Source organism: Dunckerocampus dactyliophorus, chromosome 1 (genome assembly GCF_027744805.1).
Source record: "Dunckerocampus dactyliophorus isolate RoL2022-P2 chromosome 1, RoL_Ddac_1.1, whole genome shotgun sequence".
NCBI lineage: Eukaryota > Metazoa > Chordata > Actinopteri > Syngnathiformes > Syngnathidae > Dunckerocampus > Dunckerocampus dactyliophorus.
Window position 1 is genome coordinate 49,552,169 of NC_072819.1, and position 9,286 is coordinate 49,561,454.

Genomic DNA, 9,286 nt, shown 5'->3' on the forward strand with positions numbered 1-9,286 from the left:
TTAGGAACCCACAGTAGACAATATCGGGCTAAATATAGAGGGAACACTCACACAGGACATTTTATGTTAGCGGGCTTCTGCACTATTATACCTACTGTGTACATTCCTGTCCAATACTGACGTGCACTCACACATCCCTCTGCTCATTAATGCTTCAGCACCTTCTGTAAAGGGTCTTGGGAAAGCTGGAGTCTACCCTAGGTGTCTTACTCACACCTATGAAGACAATTAGTTTTGCATGCATTGCATTTTGAAAGTGCTGTCCTGAAAAAGGGGTGATTTGACAGCCAAATTTCCTCATCTGCATGACATTAGCTGTCCTAGTAGCGTGTGTTAGCACAATGGAACTGTGTGGAAATGCAACACAGACTTACAGCTCAGCTCAGTTTGATGCAATTCACTGTGGTAAATTGAAGTCATGCTCAAATGTGTGCAGGGTGACCCCGTGGCCGCCTTTGTGATTTTCCGCTATGAAATGATGTCAGCCTTGTTTTGTTGATGCTCTTTGAGTTCTGTGTTCTGGCTGTGATCATGAACGGGGTGCGAGCCACGAGTGGGAGTGTGTTGCCGTTAATGGCACGACTAATATTTTACGCTTGTGTGTTTGTGCTGCAGCCTTCTTTCCCTCGCCGACGGTCCCGTTCGGGAGAGATTGCACACAAGGGACAAAGCGGATTTACAGCCTCATTCCGCTGTGCTGAGCTCCAGTTAAACATCATTCGTCTGCCAACTTAAATATCTCACCTCACACACACACACACACACACACCATCATCATCATCATCCCACTCTTTCTTTTGCATTCACCGCTATGCAAGATTTAGCCCTCATTTCCCTGCATGATACCTCCCCTTTTCCCAGTGCACCGCTACTCAAAATCCACCATGTTCCCACAAGCTGACGCTCTCAGAAATATACATAAAGAAAGCAAATCAAAGCGGAAAGGGAGTACGGAAATGAGAAAACAAATTGCATGGCAGTGAAACAATCATTCTGCTTATTAGCGAGCAGTGAAAGGAGGAAAGGGGCCTGCACGTTTTGCTTATCAGTCCCTCTCAAGCTACAGTTTGCACCCCCTGAGACATAACAGTACCAGGCCACTGGGGCGCACGTAGGGAGTCAAGTAAACACATGGCGGTAGAGTAAGCAAGCCACACAAAAGGCCTTCCTCCCATGAACGAGGCCACACACAAAGGCACAGCGCTGTAGTTTCCATTCATACCACAGGAACAACATCCTTTCACAAATATCATATCAATATCCTCCCTTTAACTTTGCAACAGTTTGGACTTTGGCGTCATCATGGGATTATTTGCAACTGTATAAACCCCCAGAGGATATACACAGGGACTGTGCGCCACCTGCCCTCCCGTCCAAAACACACCTGGTGCAGCAAAATAACAAGAGTGGGTGGACGGATGCTGTGTGTTTGTAAATGAGGGTGGATGTGCGTCTCGTGTGCGTGTATGAACAGTGAATGTGTGGCCCCCATCTGAGTTTGCACTGTATGTTGACTTTTAGAAGAATTAGCATGGCTGTTGCATATTAGCACCTCAAAAGCATGGCGTGCTAAAGTTAGTCGTTCATAGCACACTGCTATAATGCATGGAATGTTTCCTATTTTCCTTTTGCAAAAAAAAAAAAAATTAGGTGTGTCATTATATTATAGAGATGTGTGTGTGTGTGCGTGCGTGTGTGTGTGTTTGTGCGTGTGTGTTAAAATGAACAGATGGATTGCCTCCCCCTCAGTTATAATAACCATCATGTGTTAGAGATGTGCGAGTCATGAACAAATTGTTCAAAACTAGCGAGTTTTTTTTTTTACTGAATTGCGACTAACGAGCACTCGTCTTCCGTTAACTTGTTCATTTATTGACCCGAGCTACTGCTAGATAAATTAAAGAAGGAAACCACGAAGACTCGAAGACACAAGTTTAACTCACTCGAGGATGCTGGATGAAGACTCCAGTTTTATTGACTCATGGGTGCTCGACGAAGACTCAAGTTTCACTCACTCAAAGGTACTTGAAGACGAGTTTGACTGACTCGCGAATAATCGACAAAGACTCGAGTTTCACTGACTCGCGGATGCTCGATGAACACTCGAGTTTCACTGCCTCACGGGTTGACGAACACTGAAGTTTCACTGACTCACAGGTGCTCAATGAAGACTAGAGTGTCACTGACTCATCAAATACTCAAGTTTTCATTAACTCACAAGTACTCGACGAAGACTCAAGTTTTACTGATCCATGGGTGCTCGACGGACACTCGAGTTTCACTGACTCACAGGTGCTCGATCATCGGCAGTAGAACATAGGTAAGTTTCAGGAAAATATCAGTTCCCGACTACAAAGTCAGCTTTGACAAGATACATTTCATGCATAACTTTCACTTTGACACTAATATTTTTTGCTTTTGTGACAGCTGAAATATCTTAACAACTATACCACAACATAAACAACACAAAAAAGTGTTTTTTTTTGGGGGGGGGGTGTTACATTAAAATAAAAATGTATTTACATAAATAAATAATGCCATGAACTATTTACAATTTTCACATTTGGAAGTAAACTGCGTGTGTACGCGTGTGCATGCGTTATAATTTCCCTTCAATGCGTAACCTTCTGCACGCTACACTCCTCCACGCTCTCCCACATCCTCCGTCCTGTCATGAGTGTTTCTTGTCCTCATCACCTCTGCCGGGCTCTTATCAATTGCACCTCTGCCACCTGGTGGCCGTTTTTATGGCTTAAAATGGCTCAGAACTCAAATCCATCAGTGGGGATTTGTCATCGTCAGCCTCTTGTGCAAAAAAAAAAAACGTAAAAGACGTATCAATGCGTTGTTGGGATTGGGCCTTCGGGTTAATAAAAACGTATAACTACGTCTTTGGTATTGAGTTAAGTTCATTGTTATTGTCATTATTAAGGTAGCCCCTCATATAACACACACACACACACAGCAGCAGCACCGATATCGCAACATGTCAGACATCACCAGCATCAGTTCCTCATTCTCAAGAAGATGCTTTCACAAATTCTCCACGACGCCAAACCAAATAAATAATCCGTCTGTGCTCGACACCAGTGAGAGTCCACGTCTTCACGTGCCTTATCTGCCTTGCTTCTTCTTCCTTAAGGGGCCTTCTTCTTTCTCCACGACCACTCCATAGCCTTGAGAGGGTATCAACGCTACCGGCTTGCAGTCAGCACATGCAAGCACACACACACACACACACACACACACACACACACCAGGCTGTGATGGATGGCCTTCTCAGCCATGGAATGCACAACAGCATTATCCATCACACACCGGCCCTGAGCAAAGAGAGCGATGCTGTTTTTCAAGTGACACCCGTCTACCTCTCACCCGCCCTACCGGGAGCGGGAAGGAGGGTCTGCTTGTGCCGCTTCTTGGGTGCTGAGTTATTGCCAACGACACATTCTCTTCACATGTGACATGCTTTGGGTGGAACGTCCCCTCTGTGGTAGATCAGCACAGGTGCTGTCGTGTGATTCTCAACCGACGGGTCAGGACCCGAGAGTGGGGCACATTCTGGCTGTGTCGCAGACAGGGAATCAAAAATTCCGCTAAAAATGATACCCTTTGGTATGTTGATAGCGTTGCGTGTTTATGCTCCCATCTTGGATCACACAGCCAACACCAAATCTTGGGATACCTAGTTTACATGATACCATGGTACCCTGAAAGGATCCATTAGAATTATTTCACATTGTTTTCTGCATGCAAAACTATAATTACTCTCTCTAAAATGTACTTTTGTATTTTTGGGATATTTGGGATTTTTTGACATGAAGTTGTATGACACCCCCATCAGCAGTGTAGTGCATCAAAGGTGTCTTACCCCCCAAAATTGGTCCTGTGATTCCAGTTCTGGTCGGAGATCCGTGACAAGGGACGTAGTTCCGCTTAGTTGCTGGGGCCATTAAAATAAAGAGTTTACATGTGTGGAACACGCATGTAAACAAGATGGCCGCGGTGCTCTGTTGCGGGAGAAGATGCGAGTGTCTTCTTCTCACACACACAAGAATGGAAAGACGACAGGGCGCGGGGGATATGGCGGGAGACAAATATAACGGGGAACGATTTGTGAGGTCTGATTTTTTTCGAGGGGGCATTTTTGTCATGCAAATGTGTTGCTCTTTTGAAAACATATTGTTTTGAGAAGCCAAACTCTTTACTTCATTGTTCTCAGCAACTAAGCGGAATTACGTCCTTCATCACAGAAATCTCACCACAACTGGACTCTGGAGACCAAGTGGGGGGTAAGTTGCTGTTATTGGACTACAATGCTGATGGGGATGTCCTACAACTTCATGTCAACAAATCTGAACTATCCCTTTAAGATCCAACAGTGCAAAATGTCAATTCTTGCAATTTTTCAACTGGTCTTATCAGGAGTGTATCATGAAGACTTGGGTCCTATTGATGAAGCCTATGTACTGTCCCGTAGGTGCAATGACAAATTGACGTTCCTGACCCCTGCTCTAACACACACACACTTTGGCTTTATAGACCAGCCGGTCCACACAGAAGCCTGTGGTGAGGTTGCAGGTCAGTCACAGCAGACGGAGACTTATGTGTTTGTCAGGAACAGATCTTATCCTCACAGTCGGTCCCTGCACAGCAAGGAAAAAGCACAGCTACAAGTACTCCAGTTCAGGCCCACACTCAGAAATACATACAAGGATTTCCAAGTGGAAAGCAAACATCTGCTTTGGTGGAAGTGGTTGACCCCATCTGCTGAGTTAAAGGCCTCCAGTCTCTGAAAATAAAAATAAACCCGGTCATTCTAATTCACTGCAAACGTGTGTGCGACGACCTGTAGGCGGTCTGTGATTCAAGTAGGCATGCAGGTGCCTTCATAATCACACTTTATGAGCTTCCTTACGTTCACCTCCGAAGGAAAACACACTTTGTTAACTTCTAAACTCCAGTTTACATATTTACATGTATCTTGGTCCAACTAGTTGATCATTGGTGAGAATTTGAGGTTACAAAGACATGAAAAAGCTTTCCATGAATGCGCCAAATCAACAGAGCTAAGAGCTTTATCGATCTGCCTTCCAGCTAATGAGATTGGACGCTGCATTCCCAACACCGCTAACATTCTTTCTGGCTAAATCACGGGATTAGATCCACCTCATCCCGGGCCTGTTGCGATCCATACGCACAAGTCGGCCACAAGGGAACAAAAGGGGATGCGAGAAAGAGTGTGAAAGCCCACCTAACAGATTTATACCATCCACCTCAGCGTGTATCCCGGAGTGAGAGAGAACCACAAAAGGAGCGAGAGATGAGGGCTGTGATGGGCAGGCCGTCACAGCCACAGGGGGACAAAGGACAGGGATGACAACCAGCCGGTGGACAGAAGGACCATTTCCACTGGCACAAAAGAAGCGTGGTGATGCAGCAGATTAACAGCTCTTTATGTCTATTGTAAAGGCTCTGAGTGATGAGATTTTACCCCTTTCCACATTCTGGCCGGCGTCCTCAGTGTGTGTGGGAGCAGACACAATACACCAGCAGGTCCATCTTTTCTCAAGTCCTTATGCACGCTGCCATCAGGAAAATATCATGCCGTTTCTTCTCTTCCTTTCATACACAGGTATATATACGGATACTTGCCTCTCAGCCTTTTATTAATCCCCGTTCAAAGGACGGATGAGCTCTTCAGGGACTTATCTTTAAAAAAAAAAAAAACACCAAAAATCCTGAATTCTAAATACAAACCTGCAAATCCTCTTTTCACAAGTTTGACACGAAAATCCCTTTTCTGTGCAAGAAGGCACATTGATGCCAATTCTGTCATGCCGTATATGTTACGTCAGTGCAGCGTGTTACCAGCACCTGTTTGTGTGACTGGATGTTCCTGTGTTCGCCTTGATGACCACTCGTCATACCTTTGTATTTACCGCCATCTCGCGGCCAGTTTGCAACATTGCAGTCGTTGCCCCTTAGTTTTGGTTTTTTTGCACAAAATATTCTCAAGACTCAATTGAGTGCAACTTGTATTTTAGAGCGTAAATACAGAGAAAAGGCGGGGGGGGGACACCTTAAATACAACTACATTAAAAATAGTTAAGTTTTACAGTGAAAAAACTCACACTGATTCAAATCTACAGCAATGCCCAATTAATATTACTACAAACGATAACAAACAAATGCATATACTGTATGTGTATAGGTAGATTAAATAGTTTTTGTATGTACATTTTTTATTTTAATTATTGCATAGCGTAAATGTAACTTATATAGAAATTCGGGACATCCCGATCCGATCCGATTTCTGTGTATTGTATTTTGTTAACCATGTGCATTGGTTGGCATGCCATTTTACCAATTGAAGACAACGGTAAAAACAATGTACCTTTTGTAAGCATATGAAAATCGCCAACAGAGGGGGTGTGCCACAAAAATCTCGCCTCGGGCGCCACTTTGGGCACAAGAGAGAGACAGAAACAAGTTACAGACAGCTTATGAATGTCAACAGGTTGGCGGCGGAGGAGGAGGAGGAGGAGGAGTTGTCTCTATGGCAACAAGACAATTACATTCTTAAAAATGGAGCAAATGTCTGCTTCCCAGGGCTGAGGGCATTTAAACACAATGTGATATTGTGGTAGTGATAAGGAATTTCAAAGTACAATAAACCAGTGCTTCTCAGGCTTTTTTCGGTGAATTTTTTTTTTTTTTTGTCCAGACAAGTAGGCTACCCCACAACACAGGGGTGTCCAGGCTACGGCCATTTGCGACCCACAGCTCCTTTTATAGAACCTTTTGACAATTTTATGATATGCTGAATTGTGTGTTCTTTTTTATTAGCTTTAAGCTATAATAATCAAAATAATTACAAAATAAGTCCTTGAAATATTTCACTCTGTGTAGTCAATCTACGGAATATAAGAGTTTCGCCTTTTGAATCGAACTACTAAAATGAATGAACTTTTCAAAGGTATGGTCATTTATTGAGGTAAATGTTTTCCACATCTCAAGTACTGCACCATTTGAGAACCATTGGTTTACATCCTGGTAAATAAGCAGAATCATTGTTTTCTTTGCTTGTACAGTAGGCTATTCAACATTTTGACGTTGACCCCGCCTGTCAGCACGGGGGGGGGGGATGAAGTGTTGACAGCGTAGGGTGCGGGAGGGGAGGTGTGGAACATATGTGTATGTGTGTGAGTGTCCTTGGATGCATGTGTGTGTAGGCCTCGGGAAGTCGCGCCGTCTAGCACACAATCCCGGTGGCTCAGTCCGCAGGATGGCATTGCGCCAACACAGCAGTTGCCATGGAAATGATCGTGTATTTTCAAAATACAAAGGCGCTATTTTTGTATTGCGTGCCATTCCGCCGCTACGAATGGTGGGTAGCAGCATCCCTCTCGCCCGATCTTTCTCAGTTCGTCTGCACTTGTCGCTGATAACATCTCAGAGCACGCCGTTTATACCCCATTCGATACTTTACAGAGACGTTTGTTATCCGTTATCATGGCTGATAAATGGAGTGCAAGTGCTAGTAGTAGTGGCAGGAAACCTCAAGCAATTTCTATGGAAACGAAGGTGGCCGTCATCAGGAAGTTGGACGGTGGCGAGAAACTGGCTAATGTAGCGCGTGCTTATGGTGTGAATCGCTCAACCATAGGAACAATTTACAAAGGCAAGGTTCGAATTATGGAACATGTGAAGACTTCTGTACCAATGGCATCCACTATCAGTACAAAGAGGAGTCTAACGACGACGAAGATTTGTCCTTTCTTCAATAATTCCTCCTCCTGCTCCACCACCAACGACGTATGGTCGTCCACTCCTCTTCAAAGGTAAATAACATTTATCATTACATATTATTATATCACTTTTATTATTGTTTTTTTCATTAATTATCCTGGTTTAATATTACTACTGCATCCAAACTCATATTTACATACATACACATATACTGTATATGTATACACGTACATGTTGTACCTATATCATTGGTAATATTACCTTTTCTCCTACTTAAGAACAATTCAACATAAGAACGGTCGTCTGGAACCAATTGTGTTCGTTAGTTGGGGACTTAGTGTATTGATTATTATATTTCAGATTCTGTTTTATTTTTTGTAATTTGTTAACCATGTCATTTGGTTGGCATGTTATCTTGCCAATTAAAGACAGCGGTTAAAACAATGCCGTTCCATTTCTTTTGTAAGCGTATGGAAATCGCCAAGGAAAGGGCTGTGCCGCAAAACTCTGGCCTCAGGCGGCACTTTGGTTAAATTCATACATAAATCTATTTATAATATTATTTACACAGCAAATTCAGGAACAACAATTGGAAAACTACATCAGGGGAAGGAGAAAAAAAAAATTCAGCTAGGGACGGCCGTTTGCCTCGACTAGCTGGTTAGAAATATGATGCAGAGATCGACAGCATCATCAGTAGTGCTGTAAGCGTCATTCTACCACTGGAGAGAGACAGAAATAAGTTACAAACAGCAAATTAATGTGAACAGGTTGGAGATGCCGCGGAGGACGACTTGTCTCTATGGCAACAAAACAATTACATTCTTAAAAATAGAGCAATTGTCTGCCTCCGAGGGTCCAGGATATTTAAACACAATGTGATATTGTGGTAGTGATAAATAGTGCTCAGCCTCAGTGCAACACAGTGAAGTAATAACGCACTTTTGGTTGAAAAAAAGACGTAAAACACAATCAGTATCCGATTGCTGTCCAAAACCATGCTCATCTGTTGTAGAATTGTTAGAAATTTAAAATATATATATATATAGTGAATTTCCCTGCTGTTGGATAAATAAAGTACAAAGTACAGTACAATATAGAATAAAAATTTAAATAGAAATAAAAAAATATATAAATTAAAAATGTAAAAATTGAGCGTTAACCGCGGCTCTCTGATAGGATGACAGACGGCGGCACAGTGTAGCTCCTGACAGAGTCACACAGTGTCCGACGCTCTTTTTATAACTTTATTCTTACCTGACCGCATCAAAAGCAGTGCAAATCCAACACCATATATGTCTCTCCTACTGTAAAGAAATACATCCCCAGTCCATTCATTGCAACAACACTTCCTCATTGTCACGAGATAGACCGCGAGATGCGTTCACTGACACTCCGAACGTCACAATAACTTCTTTATTATGCGTGTATGGGTGGTCTAAATAAACAGAAATGCAATGAAAATCAATAAGTGGATATTCTTATCACTCACTTTATAACTGTTAAGGTGGAAGTACAATTTGCTGCATTTAAG

At 43.0% G+C, this 9,286-nt stretch overlaps 1 long non-coding RNA gene across 1 annotated transcript; it reads right to left on the minus strand.

Annotated features, from left to right (window-relative positions):
• Window positions 1–5,517: 5,517 nt before the first annotated feature.
• LOC129191232 (uncharacterized) lies at window positions 5,518–9,080 on the minus strand. The gene is made up of 3 exons (XR_008573164.1): window positions 9,010–9,080; window positions 6,398–6,463; window positions 5,518–5,712 (listed from the first exon to the last, which is right to left on the minus strand). It is a non-coding gene; the product is annotated as an uncharacterized LOC129191232 (long non-coding RNA).
• Between the last annotated feature and the right edge of the window lie 206 nt (window positions 9,081–9,286).